Raw genomic sequence first — 15,029 nt, forward strand, 5'->3', positions numbered from 1 at the left:
GTGTGTGTGTGTTTTAACATATATGCTTTTAAAACTAGTAGGTTTTAATTAGAGTGGTGGCCTGATTTTTAGAAATAGAGTTCTATTGTCTGCATAATTTCCAGTGAGAATAGAGTATTGTAAAGCCCATCTAATATTTCAGTGCTTTTCTGTTATCTCCACTTTGAGGCACATTGAAGAAATTTTACAATAAGATTCGATCTTTAAGTGGATCAAAGGAGGAGGGTTTTCTTTAAAAAAAATCTGTCACTGAAAGATTATTATTGTGATGAAGCTAATTAAACTATTTTGTTTTAACCTTCCACTAATTTCAGTTAAATTTACTTTTAGTATTATTTTGATATATAACAACCTATGGACTTTACTCAGACTAAAATTTACAACCACTGCCTGCCCTGAGTGAATCACATACCATATATGCGCACAAGACCAACCTAATTCAGAAATAGATTAGGTCGTTGTGCAAGGATAAAGGATGAGGTGGAGGAGTGGAAGCTTTGCACCTTGGTGTTGCAGAGCTCCTTAAGGGACTGAAATAGTCCAGTGGATGAGCTCCTCAATCCCGGTGTGCAGCGCATTGCAACTAGTTAGGCTGCGTCTACATAGGAACGCTTTATCAGTATAATATACCAGCTAAGAGCTCCCATTGTGAACAAAACTGTCATTCTGGAACCATTCTCTCCCCTGGTCCATTAGGGCTGCGTAGGCTAGGAGAGTTAATTAATTTTTAGGGCTGAAATACACCTCTTCCTCGATATAATGCGACCCAATATAACACGAATTTGGATATAATGCAGTAAAGCAGCGCTCCGGGGGGCGGGGCTGCGCACTCTGGTGGATCAAAGCAAGTTCGATATAACGCGGTTTCACCTATAACGCGGTAAGATTTTTTTGGCTCCTGAGGACAGCGTTATATCAAGGTAGAGGTGTAACCGTTTATGGTCCTGGTGGAAAGGAGAGAGACAGACTGCAATTAATTAATTCTTGAGGAATTAAAAAAAAAAAACTTGCAGAAGATACAGTTGGATGGGTGCAGGGGGGACGGGGTCATCTCATTCCAGTGATTAGAAAGAAGATAAAGAGGTCATGAGGGGGCACATCTACACTAGAGAGTTTTGCTGGTATAACTATACCAGTTAAGAGTGTGATTTTTTTGTGCCAGTGTAGCTATGTTGGCAAAAGCCCTAGTGTAGATACACTTATACTACTGTAACCCCCAAGGAGATTACCTAGATTCCTGGGGTTCTGTCTGCTGGCAACTCAGGGGGAGCCAAGGCAAACTCAGTCTGCTAATAGAGAGTGAGATGCCCCTCCCAGGGAGTTCAGGAAAGGGGAGAAGTCATTTTTGAGTCAGTCTGGAGCCAGCCAGGGCAAGGGCAGGACTGGTTGTGTGGGGAGCTAGTGAGTCCCAGGCCTGCATGCAGGGTTCCCCCTGAAAACTGGCCTTTAGGAATCTCAAAGCAAGATCCCTCAGCTGGGCTTTTTCTTCTCCACTGATGATTTCCAATTTGTAGAGTTTTGCTGGGAAACTTCCCCAGTCAAACTGAGTTATCCCTCCAGGTCCCTAGGGGAGACCAGTCACCACACGGTCAGCTCTGCACTGTCTGCTAGTTCAGGGCTGCTGCCTGCTGTGTGTGTATCTGGATGCTGGGCTAAGTGACTATGGTTTGGATTTTAGTACAGTTGTGTAACCTGCACCTTGAGCCCTGCACCCAGAGGTGAAAGTAAGCCGGTATGGTCCGGTACGGTGTACCGGCAAGAGCCAGTACGCCATGCCGGACTGCATCGACTTCCATGGCGGGGATTGAAAGGTCTGCGGGCAGCCCAGAGCCCTGTAAATCCCAGACGCAGCTCCGGTGGCTGGGCAGCGGCTGGGATTTAAAGGGCTCAGAGCTCCCCGCCACTGCAGGCAGCCCAGAGCCCTTTCAATCCAGGCTGCGGCTGGGATTTAAAGGGCTCAGAGCTCCCCGCCACTGTGGGCAACCCAGAGCCCTTTGAATCCCTGCTGCTGCAGCTGGGATTAAAGGGCTCAGAGCTCCCCGCCGCTGCGGGCAGCCCAGAGCCCTTTGAATCCTGGCTGCGGTTCCGGTGGCTGGGCCAGGGCTGGGATTTAAAGGACTCAGAGCTCCCCGCCGCTGCGCAGCCCAGAGCTCTTTGAATCCCAGCCACGGCTCTGGCAGCCAGGCTGGGGCCAGGATTTAAAGGGCTCCAGGCTTCCCTCAGCGGCAGGAGCTCTGGGCCCTTTAAATTCCTGCCCAGCCCCGCAAAGCTCGGGGTTCCGCCTGGCGGCCAGAGCCCCAGGCCCTTTAATTTGCCCCTGAGCCCCAGGGGACTCCCAGCCACCTCTGCAGCTGGGAGCCCCTGGTTGATTTAAAGGCTCTGGGTCTCCCAGCCACAGCTGGTTCCACAGGGCCTTTAAATCTTGAGAGTCATGCCTCTTCTGAATGAGGTAATGCCCCCCTCAGGACTCCGGCAGTACCGGTAAGTCCTGTAAGTTACTTTCACCCTGCCTGCACCCCTTTGTGGTGAGGGGTAATCCTGGGACCAAAGCAGCCTGATTCCTGCTTGAAGAGGATCCATGCCAGCAGAAATCAGCCCCTCTGCAGTGACTGAGGAGTCTAGTTATCTCAGAACCTGAGGATTATTCATGGAGTTTGTGAGTGCACCATCTTTTAGTTGGTCAACCAGGGAATTTGTTTTGTGGACCCCCTGCTCCCTGAACTGTTTCCTCAAGCCATGGAGTAAGGGTTTGGGGATTTTATAACCTGCTGCATATTAAACCTGTGGAAGGATTTACCACCTTTTCCCACTTGTGAGTCCTTTGGGCTGTACTGAACCCAGTCAGCTACGCTGCTAAACCACTGCAGAGAATTTTGTGGTCATAGGTCATCAAGGACCCCAACAAAGTACCCATAGCAATGGGACACTACTCTTACACTTACTATCTCAAGTCACGTGACCGGGGAAAGTCACAGGTATTAGCAGCATGCACACCGGTGACCTAAAATAGTGTTTTACCCTGTTATATATATGTGTTTCCTGTTTAATATAATTATTGTGTTTATGTTATTTCTTGGAAGTCTCCAACTATCTGGAAAGTAAGTGGGGATTACCTTGGGTTAGAGTTTTCCTCTCAAGCTGCGCTGGTGACCCTGTCAGGAAGGAGTGAGGGGGGTTGAGGCACCGCCGAATAAATTCATAGGAAAAAATAAAGAAGATACACCCTGCTGAGTGAGTGGTGGGATGCAGAAGAACCCAGGCCTGTCCATCAAAACCTGTAAGCATATTGGCATTAAAGAAGGTAACCAGGTGGAGAAGGGGCTCTACACTAGCAAAAGCACTCTTTTGCACAGCTTGTTTCATTTGCTAAAGTGGTATATACTATCCTGGCATAAGCACTTTTTGTCAGGATAACAGCATCTTGAGGCAATTGAGCCCTGTAGCGGGGTGGCAGGCCGGGAGAACAACTGAGTGGGGAAACAGCCGCAACTATGGCCATGCCCCAAACGGACTCAGCTGGCCCTATAAAGGGACTGCTTGGCGGAAGCAGTTTGTCTCTCTCTGTTTGTAGAGGGAGATGGGCCTGACTGCAGGGAGCTAGAGACAGGGTACCTGAGTGAAGCAGGGCTGGGGAAAGGCAGAGGAGCTGGGGAGCTCTAGCCTGGTAAGCCACAGGCTGCGGCCTAGCAGAAGGCAAATAGGTACTGGGAGTTGCAGAGGGCAGCCCAGGGGTAGGCAAAGGCAGCAGGTCCAAACCCAACCTTGCCAGTGATGAGTAGGCTGATACTGCAGTCTGCCCCAGGGCGTGGGGCTAGACAATGACTGGCGGTAGCTGTATACTGAGGTGAGGTGGGGATAGTGGGTGGGGGTTCCCTGGGGAAGGGAGACCCTAAGACTGAGGGGTTACTGCCAGGAGGCAGTGCCCCAGATAACAGGGCACTGGCTCCAGGAGGGAAGTGGGGGCCAGCGGTAAGGTGGATCACCAGCCTGCAGGGGGCACTCCAGGATGCTCGAGGAGCTAATCCCTGAGACGACCAGCAGGAGGTGCTGCAGGGGTGAGTCCCGCACCCTTACAAGCCCATACTGGTAAATCTATACCAACAAACCTTTTCTACTGTAGATTAGACTTTATTAGACATGAGTAGTTAGATGAGGCCCTGAAACATAAACCCTTGTATCAGAGGCCTGGTAGGAGGCCTAAGGCCTGAACTAAAGTAATGGTCAAGACTTTGTTAACCTAAAGCAAAGTTAAGCTATGAGCAAGAGGCAGGCCCTGTTCAGAGTCTGGCAAGGGGAGGGCTGATGTTGCAAAAACGCATACCTAAAAGGTACTGGACACTAGAGATATAAACATATGCCAGAATGGTACCAGAACACTCCAATACTAGCACATTGCACACAGACAACAAGGGACCAGCTGACCCATCCTAAAGACAGAGGCAAAAGGGTAATATGATGGATGGGGTTGTTTTGATCGAACCAACATGTACAAGGTGATAGGCGGCACCTTACTACATAGAGAGGTTGCACGTTAATACATCAGGAGTGAGGTGTAACTTGTTTGTACCTGTGTATAAGAATGCACCTCTGGGGGGTTGTCTTTGTCTGGCCTAGGGGGCAGTGGTAAATCCTGCCACTGACTGAGCTGGTCCATTGTCAGGGAGCATGTAAGTACTAGCAGAACTGTAGACATCTGATCCGGGGAGCTAGAGACTGTGTTTTGTTTGGCAATAAACCTGACCGGGTGCCTTCAGACCTTATCGGAGTCTGTGGTCCTTGGTGTTTCTCTCGGGGTCTGCTATGCTAGTTATCTGCACAGAGCTGGGGCAGCACGCAGAGGAAAGACACACTTGCAGCCAACTGTTATCAACATTGGATAGAGCAGAACACCACACTAGAGACACTTGATGACAATGAGTACTACCTTCCCGTCTGTTGTAGGGGAAGCACTGTTGGGCACGAATGTCATGAGTTCCTCCCCGCCTCCAGTAATTTAAAGGGATTGGTATAAGGAGATCTTCAGACCGACAGTCTCCTGCACTCCCTGCTGCTTGGTTCCTTAAAAGCTCTTCCCTATCTGAATGGCGCTCAGCCAACCAGAAAAGAACTGTTCCACCCCACCACCCGAACCACATACCTTAGAGACACTACAGCTGCTGTAGTGTTGTAGAGTAGACAATTATAGTGGCAGAAGTAGTGTTTCCTTCACAGTAGTAAATCCACCCCCTTGAGAGATGGTAAATAGGTCAATGGAAAAGGTCCATAGCTGCTTGTATGGTTGGGGTTAGATCGACCTATCTATGTTGCACAGGGCATGACATTTTTCACAGCTCTGAGCAATGAGGCTAGGTCAACCTAAGTTTAGGTGTAGGCCAGGCCGAGACCAGAAAATTGGGCTGGACTGAATCTTCTCATTTGGCTTCTGGGATTAGGAAATAAATTTGTTCCTTCCCCGTAAGACTGAAACCATCATTAAGAGGCAGACTATGGAGCAGCCTCCATTGCTCTGTAGCTCATATGGCTCATGAAACTTCCACAAGATAGCAGCTGCTGAAGTAAAATTTTGGGATGGATATAGTCCTATATCTTTGTGGTTTTCATTTTTCCAGTGTATTATCATAGGCTCAAACCCTAATACTGATTTATATAAGCAGTAAGGAGAATGATAGCCCTTTTATGCCTCTTAATACAGCTCAGCACTGGGTTGATGAATCCTAAGGATAGTCAATGTTAATGCATAAGCGTCATGGGGAAAATTGCATCTGTTCCATAGCTGGGAATTGTGGACAAGTTTAGGGGACAGAAAATGGATACAAACATAGGTGGAGGGTAAATAGGTGGACTCCAGGGAGATTACTAATGAACCCAGGAAACAGAATAACACATACTACCTCCTCAGCCACCCTGGAATCTGCATGACACATGTGAAAAAAGCTTAGGCTTTTTGGAAGAGACATGAGTTTTTCCTGCTAGACGGCTCGGGGTTTCAGGAGAGGAGGCACGATGTAACTCGGGGTGGGGGGGGACGCTGTGGGCTTCTCCAGGAGGGAGGGTGTGCTTGGAGCTCTGGCTGTAGGGGTGTGTGCAAAGAGTGGGATGTGGGGGGTGTGCTAGGCTCTACCTGCTGCTCATGGATGCAAATGAGCTCCATCATTCTGGAGCAGTCCTTTATAGATCTACCAGCTATGCCTTTTCCCACAGGGGGCAGTGAAAGTTACTGCAGCCCTCTACTAATCACTGGCAGGAAAGGACAGTTCCATTCCTGTACAGTGACATTGGGGCATGATGTGTCACCCATTTTCAAGAGGAGTCCTTTGCTTAGTAACTCCACCATTTCTATATGCTTCTCATCTCTATTTCATAGCTATCACCATGGCAGCTTTCTGTGGACCTCAGAGCCAGTTCTGTCTCCCATTCTGTCACTGATCCAAGGAATAGTCAGCCCTTGTTGTCGGTTGTCAGTGATGCACTGACAGTTGAGGAACGAGGAGTTTATAATAAGAGATCCCACTCTCTTGGGCTATCACATTGCTGATCCATAGGGCCCAGAATCTGCCTTCCCAATTCAGGCTGTGGTGTAAAGTCTTGCTCACACAAGTAATCCCAGGCCACAGAACAACTCGGATAAATAAGATGCTACTCAGTGTGAGCGGGGTGTCAGAACTGTGCTTCATATAATTAGTTATATGGCAATTGGAGGCAGGGGTGCCAGAATTGGGGGGTCAGGGAGACATGGCCCTCCCACTTTTTGCCATGGGTTCCCCTGCCCCTCCTCTTCCCCCTGAGGCTCCACCCTCCCTTCCCAGCTATACCAGCAGCTGGAGCCCAGCCGCATGGGGTGCTATGGATGGGAGCCTCAGCAGCATGGGGTGCTATGCTACAGACCCTCCAGTTGGCCAAGGGTGGGGCCAAGCGCAACCCCCGGTCTATTCCTCCACCCGGTGGGCCCTCTGCCTAGCAAGTGGAGAGTCCACAGCTCCTCACAGCTGCCCAGCAGCGCAGCTCTTACTATGGCCAGGCTGTGGCTCTGAGGCCGCCTAGCACCCCCAGCCAAAGTCAGGTCAGGATAAGAGCTGTGTGGACAGCTGTGGGGAGCCGCGGACTCTCCTGCTATGGGTAGGGGGGCTGCAGGGCAGAGACATGGGCCACGGCATGCTTTCAGCCCCTCAACCTCGGGCAGATGGAGGGTCCTTGACTCCTGGCCCGCTGTGGCTTCTGTCTTGGCTGGGGGCGGGGCTTTGGGCAGAAGGGATGGGATGGGGCAGGGTGTGGTCAGGGCCATGGAGGGGATGGGAGCCCCTACACTCTTTGGAGCAGGCTCTGCCACCCCTGACTGGAGGGGGGAGGAATTATTGTTTGCATGACCAATAAGCGCTGTATGGTTATCTCGGGTACGCATATACTGTCCATGGCAGTGGAGCCAAAGTAATCGACACAACTCCTGAGGAAATCTCAGCACAAACAAAAGATTTGACTTTTTGTCTGAAACAACTACAGCGCTGACTACTGAAAAGAGGGTTGGCCAAATGAGGCCCAGGAGCCCAGAGTAGGTGAGTCCTTCAAGCTTCCTATTCATTTCCACTGGAGATCTCATAAGATCCCACTTGTGTCCTTGTAGAACTCCACTAATTTTCAGTCAGTTGTTACTCCTACATCTCAAATTGTCATACTCTATATTTCTTCTCCTGCGCACTAGGCCAGGGAGTCATCCAACATAATTAAAAGCAATACATTTTTTTGGTCAACCAGAGGTTACAATTCAGAGAATAGCAAACCCACCCCTTTCAGAAGTCTACACAGCTTTGTAACCCAAAGAACAATAAGCATTTCAATGCTTAACCTACCTTTAGCTCAAGGACAGTAGATATTACTGACATGTGAAATAAATGACATTGTTATTCAGGAAACTCCAATTACTCATGGCATCCACCCTAAATATCATCACTTTGGAGCCACACACCACAACTCACAGCATGGCTTTGAATTACTGTTTTCCCAATCTCTCTGTCAGATGGTGATTTCCCCTCAATTCTGCGCTTTCTGTGGCTTCCCACATATTCCATTTCCTGGTGAATCATCATAGCGGCACTTATATTTGTAACACAGAAACAAGGAGTTTCCTGCATATAGATTTTTCCAGCCGCACTTCAGTAACCTTGAAAATATTTAACACTGAAGCTAAATGGTGCTATAACTTTGCTTTTGTATCAGACAATGTGAACTATGGTTTTTGTATTCTATTTTGTTTAAGCAATTTAGAGAGTTTTACTTACCAAGGTATCTCATTATAGCATTATCAAATAGCTACAAATTCTTTAACCTTAGTTCTGCATTTTTCTATTCATTGAGAGATTACTCATAAATATTATATTAATCTGCTATAAAAATAGTGTATGTGGGGAGGTGAGGGGAAGGGTTTGATGAGACGGAACTTTCACTGTATTTTTCTCTTGTCCTTGACCTAAGATGTGCTATGTTATCTACCTTTTCAAGGCAATGACAAAGGATGTTAAGTTAGTTTGAGTAGTCTGGTAGTAGCAAGCTTCCCACCCTGTCACTTTGGGCTGCTGTTTTCCTTTCCTTTTAAAACCATCCTACAGCCCCAAATCAGTAAAGCTATTGTGCATATCTATAGCTAGGAATACAGAGAGTTTATGAAGATATTGTATTGCAGTTCTAGTGTTGCCAGGCATCCAGTTTTTGTCCAAAATGCCCAGTCGAAAAGGGACCTTGGCAGCTCTGGTCAGCACTGCTGACTGGGCCGCTAAAAGTCTGGATGGCAGAGCAGTGAGGCTAAGGTAGGCTCCCTGCTTCTCCTGTCTCTGCGGGGCTCCCAGAAGCAGCTGGCACGTCTGTCACAGGGGCGGCCACAGGGACTCCATGAGCTGCCCCTGCCCTCAGCTCTAGCTCGGCAGCTCCCAATGGCCAGGAACTGTAGCAAATGGGAGCCGTGGGGGTGGCACTTGTGGGTGCAGGCAGTGCACAGAGCTCCCTGGCCCCTCTGCTGAGGAGCTGGACATGCCAGCCGCTTCTGGGAGCTGCGTGAGGTAAGCACTGCTGGTCGGAGTCCGCATATCGAACCTGCTTCTGCACCCTATCTCCCACCCAGAGCCCTCACCCCTCCTACACCCAAACCCCGTCCCAGCCCTGAGCCCCCTCCCACCCTGTGAACCCCTCGGCCCTAGCCCAGAGCCCCCTCCTGCACCTCAAACACCTCATCCCAAGCCCCACCCCAGAACCTGCACCCCTAGCTGGAGCACTCACTCCCACCCTGCACCTTAACCCCATGTCCCAGCCCTGATCCCCCTCTGCACCCAAACTCCCTCCTGGAGTCCACACCCCCTCCCACACTCCAATCCCCTGTCCCAGCTCTGAGCCCCCTCCTGCATCCTAAACCCCTCATCCCTGGCCTCACTCCAGAACCCACACCTCCAGCCAGAGCCTGCACCCCCTCCTACACCCCAACACCCTGCCCCATCCCCATGAAAATGAGTGAGAGTGGGGGAGAGTGACTGACAGGGGTAGGTGTATGGAGTGAGCAGGAGGTGGGGACTCATGGCAGGGGTGGGGTCAGGGCGGGATCGAGTGTGTTCAGTTTTGTGTGATTAGAAAGTCGGCAACCCTATGCTGTTCTATGCATATTATTAGTGATGTTCTCAGAAGCAATGTAAGGTGCATCATCTTGTTTTGAGCATAATTCATGCAAATCTTCCATATGGCTGCTCATTGCAAGAGCCAAGTCATTAGGCCAGCCACATGTGCCTGCGTTCATTTATATCTTGCAGATATTTACTTATTTAACTCAGGAATAACAACACTCCCAGCTCCAGTATCTAGTCTATTTAGTAGAGTTACAAGGGTTTGTAAGCCAGCCTTAAACTGTTGATGTATGCTTTCAGAAGACTAATTCTAACGGAAAGGAATGATTATGCATCTTTTAAAAGGCCTGTAAATGGTGGCATCATGTGTATTCCAACATCTGTAGGTAATCCAAGCACAGGCAAAAGTGTTTCAAATTTCATTGAACAAAGAGTAAACATCAGCTGAAAGATTGCAAGTGTTTTAGGAAAGCTTACACAGAATACCCCAATGCCTTTTTGTTACTTTTTAACCAATGAGTCTGAATCCTGGAAAAGATCATGTTTTGAAATTGGATATGGAGTAATACGCAACCTGATTATGCATCTTGGAACATGTTTTATTTATGACAGTCAGAAGAGTTTGGGACTGCAACAAAAGGAGAGACAGAACGTTTCTGCTTTTAGTGAGGATTAATTATCCTACTGTAATCAAGGTCTTTACTTTGAGTTAACTATATCAAACTATAGAATTATAATTGCTATTTGTCTACACCTATAATATCTGAGCTAGTCATTCACAGTTTGGGATATCATAGCCTGATCACCTGCATCTTTGCAGATTCTAACTGACTGGAGAGTCTGTGGAAGTTACCTGCTTGTTACCGTATCTGTAAGTCAGCTAAGTTTTATTTTTATAGTAATTCCATGAGGCTGATATTTATTTTACAAGAATATTCAATAAGATCACAGAATTGCTTTCAGGCCATACTGTGATGATTTCATGATATTCTCATGAGATGTTTATGCTGTTGGCACTGTTAAAATATTGATGTGTACACAATATTGAAGAAACAAAGTTTAGCAATAAACTTTGAAAGGATTTTTTTTTACTTTTAGGCAAATTAAGACTATTTGTCAGAAATCCATGTTCTCAAGAAATAAAGAACATTGCTTCCAACATCATTTATCTAAAGAAAAGTTAACTAAACAATTATGACTCATGTTTTCCAGAATATTTCTTAGTATCCATCTCCCTACATTTTGATGAGAACATATTAAAAATTAAAGAAAATGTTTTTTTCTGAAGAAATATATGTATACACACACACACTCACTCACTCACTCACTCACCGTTCCTCAGGAAAAACAAGATCTGCTGTTTTTAGTTATAACTGATCTGGAAAAGTCCCCTTCCCTTTCATCTATCTTAGTGATTTATATCCCCCTCCCCCCTTAACACAGTATTGGAATACCTCACAGTCTTTAATCTATTTATCCTCATAACACCCCGGAAGGTAGGAAAGTGCTGTTATCCCCATTTTATAGGTTCTCAACTGAGGCCCAGAGAATCTAAGTGACTTGCCCAAAGTCTCACAGAAAGTCTAAAGGAGAGCAAGTCTGTAGCAGAGCAGGAACACAATTTTCCCAAGTTTTAGGCTCATGACACAGCCTCGGGACCATCCTTTCTTCCCTTTACAGTAACAGATCTCAGAAGAAAGTATATTTTATTGTAGTTTCAGTGAAAAAATACTGTTGAAAGAACATCAGATTGTGTTTTACAGTTAATCCACGTTGGCTTTCATTCAGATAAACACATATAATTCTTATTGTGGTATGTCCAAACAAGGCTATGTATCATGGCAGTAAGAAGCAGATGTTTCATGAACACACTTTTGTTTTTCAAATTAAAATGTTTATTTAAGAGACAATTCAGTAGAAATTTGCCCTAGCAACATGTGCAAAAGTTTCAAGAAATATGCACTTTTAAAATATATCTGCAGCACATTATTGTATTACAGTTACTATTTCTTTAGAAGACTGAGCTGTCTATGAAATAATTTTTGTACTATGAGCTGCTATTCTTCAGTATGTCTGGCAGCACGTCTTTATGCATATGTATATGTAGTGTGTGTATATTCCTGCTTGTCACTAATTCCTCCAGAGTGCATAGATTTCTGGAATGTCTCCAGTAAGGAAACTTCTGTTATATTTTGCTGCAGAGAAAAGTGTTTTTTTAAATATGGAAAATTATTTTTCCCAGCTATGAATAGCCCTTTTTCCTGATGGAAACTATGCAAGACTTGGGCCTTGTAAAACTTGTAAGTCTTTGCCACCTGCTCTCCCCCCTGCTCAGTTGGGAAAGGGAGAAAGGAAGCTGGAGTGTTTGTATGTGGGTGAAAGCATCACAGGAGGTTTGAGGGGTGGAATCATGTTACACTGTATACACATGCTCACCAGCCAGAGGAGAGGTCCTGAAAGGTTGCTCTAGCCTGTGTAAGTTAGAGCAGCCGTTAGGCTGCTCTGAATTATGCTGCAGGTAAGTTCAGCCCCCATTCAAGCCAAGGATCAGGAAACCAGAAAGGTGGCTTATAGAGACCTGTCCTTTGCCACCCTGGTTCTTGCACCTAACAAAGCTCAGTTCAATCTAGGTCAGGGGTCTCAAAATCAAATGACCACAAGGGCCACATGAAGTCCAGTGCATTGGCCCAAGGGCCGCATGACTGACACCCCCACCCTCACTGCCTCTGGCCCCACCCCTGCCCACCACTTCCATGAGGCCCCGCCCCTGCCCACCCCTTCCCCAAAGTCCCCACCCCAACGCTGCCCCTTCCCCGTCACCAGGGGGTGTGGGATGCAGCAAGGGGCTCATGGCAGGGAGTTGGGTGCAGGAGGCTTGCGGCAGGGGGCTCAGGGCAGGGAGTTGGGTGCAGAAGGGATGTGGAGTGCAAGCTCCAGCCTGGCGCCACTTACCTAGAATGGCTCCGGGGTGGCAGCAGCACCACATCAGGGCCAGGGCAGGCTCCTGGCCCCTCACCGCGCTGCTCCGCTCCAGGAAGCAGCCAGAACCACGGCCCCTGGGGGAGCGGGTGTGGGCACAAGGCTTTGGCCCATGAGCTGTAGTTTGCCCACCCCTGGCCTGGAGGTAGGCGGGGACGCGCACAGGGAGCTTGGTTGCGGCCCATGGGCTGCATGTTTGAGACCCCTGATCTAGGTATATGGTCTATAGCTAAGCAGTTACAATCTGCTTTAATCCTTAGAACCATTAAGAGGAACACAGTACATTGAGTGATGTGAGCTGAGTTTTTCTCCTTCCTTTGCCGTGAGTCCCACATCCTCCCTACCCATACATGAGGGGTTCTCAAACTTTTGCTTGCATGACCCCATTTTAATGAAGTATTTCCTATCAGGACCTCAGACAGCATGGATGACACCATTTTGAAGAGGAAAATGGCATCCTGCACATAATAGGACAGTGCCCGCACCATATGGACAGGGTCACGCCGCATGGAGGATGCCATTTTGTAGAGCAAAATGCCATCCTCCATGCATCATAACCTCACACGCACCATACATGTGAAATCATGCTATGCAGAGCAAAATGGCATCCTTCATAGACTAATGATCACCAAGACCCCATCTGCTGCTGGCACAACCCCATTTGGAGTCCTGACTCACATTTTGTGAAACACTCCCATGGGGCCTGATCCAAAGCCAGTGAAGTCAATGGGAATCTTTCCATTCACTTCAGGGAGCTTTGGATCAAATCCTTAATCTCTTCCTTTTCCTTTTCCTGCTTTGGATGAGTGCCCTCCCATCAAGCATAAAAACTAAACCTTTACATTTTTTTCACAGCAGAAGAAAAATCTGATTTTTTCCACTATCAGACAATTCAGAAACAGTCAGTGGTTTATAACAAAAAATATAAACAGTGGTTCCCAACAAAAAATCACCATTCAGCTTAGAAGAAGCATGGAAGTTTGGACTAGAAAGTTGGACCAAGAATAACCAAGTCCAAAGGGAGAATTTGTTCAAAAGCTGTAAGCATGTAAATACAGTGGATTGTAATGTAAGCCCACAAAGAACCCAGCCAATGCTTTAATACATCAGGCCTGGCAGTTTCTAAGGGACCTGAGGGAATCAGGCACCAGCTTCCATCAACTTTCAATGGGAATTGGGAACCTAACTTCCACAGGCCCCTTTGAAAATCCCAGCCAATGTGCAGGCACTGGAGGTCCCTTGCAACTATACCTGCCTATGGCATCAATATATGCATTGTAACAGTGCTATCATGAGCCTGTCCAATCACACCTCTACTCTATTATGGAACTCCTGCTGAGCTCATTGAGGAATTCCCTGAGCAGAGCATCTGGAGGGATTATGTTATGATGCTACTCTACTTGCACTTTGATGACACTTGCATATGCAAGAATCCTATTCTCTTTGCGCTTACATCAGCTTGACATCAGTATATCTCCAGTGTCTACAATGGGGTTACTCTAGATTTACACAAGTGCAAATAAGAGCATACTCAGGCCATACATTTTCTTCTTATATGAAGACACGTAGCTGAAGGAAAAAAATATAGTGATCATTGTGTAAGGAAAATTGACTTATAAAAACAAATGTACCAAAATATTGGCATACAGACAGTAAAAGCATTTAAATAAAAAAGGAAGAGCTGCTTCCTCATCATCTTTCCTGTCATACTCTTTTATCCTTTCTTCTTCTTTGTCCCTCCTCCCCGTTACTCTCTTTGTCATGCCATTGTAAGACAAGGATGTTCATGCAAGATGAACCCTAGGGAGACAAGATGAGAATGCAGTTACTTAATGACACAGGGAGAAATCACCAAGCTATACAGGAATTCTTTTTTGCTAAACACATAAAATGTGCCCAGGGCTGTCAAATGAATGCTTCATTTTAATGAGAAACAGTGCCAGAATTAGGACTTGTGCCTTTAAAAGTGTAATTGGTAATAATAGAGATGCTATACAAATGTAAGTCATTGACTATGGCAACACAGTTCTTCTTTATTCTTCTTTTTCATCTAGTCCTTTATTTTAAATTTAAAATAAATATTAAATGACTATTTCTAAAGGCATCCCATGACCTAAGGTTCTTGGGTGTCTGACAATATCATAAATAATATAATAGTACAAGCTATGGTAATGAAACTACCCAATTGAGGAAAAGGTACCAATGAAAATGCTTAGCACTTATATACTGCTTACTCTCTTCAAGGCTCTTTGCAATCATTCATGAATTAATCCTCACCAATCCTCCTCCTGTAGGTGAAAGTAATTTATTGTCAGCTCAAACTTTCAAACGTAGATGGGTAAATTCATATTTAGGTTCTTAACTGAGTGGCCTGAAGCGTGGAGGTGTTGGAAAACCTATAGCTGGATTTCAGTGGGTGCTGTGTGTGCTTAGCACTTCTGGAAATTAGGC

General features: G+C 46.7%; 1 protein-coding gene across 3 annotated transcripts in view; it reads left to right on the forward strand.

The window, feature by feature from the left end:
* HAPLN1 (hyaluronan and proteoglycan link protein 1) overlaps positions 1-15,029 on the forward strand; it is a 103,379-nt gene that overhangs the window by 16,855 nt on the left and 71,495 nt on the right. Inside the window, exon 1 of one of the 3 annotated variants that reach the window (XM_030567735.1) lies at positions 10,291-10,470. The exons of the other annotated variants lie outside the window; for them this stretch is intronic. The gene's annotated coding sequence lies outside the window, so the exon portion shown is untranslated. Of the gene's footprint in view, positions 1-10,290; positions 10,471-15,029 lie in introns of those variants that run through there. 3 annotated transcript variants of the gene reach the window in all.

This window comes from Gopherus evgoodei, chromosome 6 (genome assembly GCF_007399415.2).
Source record: "Gopherus evgoodei ecotype Sinaloan lineage chromosome 6, rGopEvg1_v1.p, whole genome shotgun sequence".
Taxonomy (NCBI): domain Eukaryota; kingdom Metazoa; phylum Chordata; order Testudines; family Testudinidae; genus Gopherus; species Gopherus evgoodei.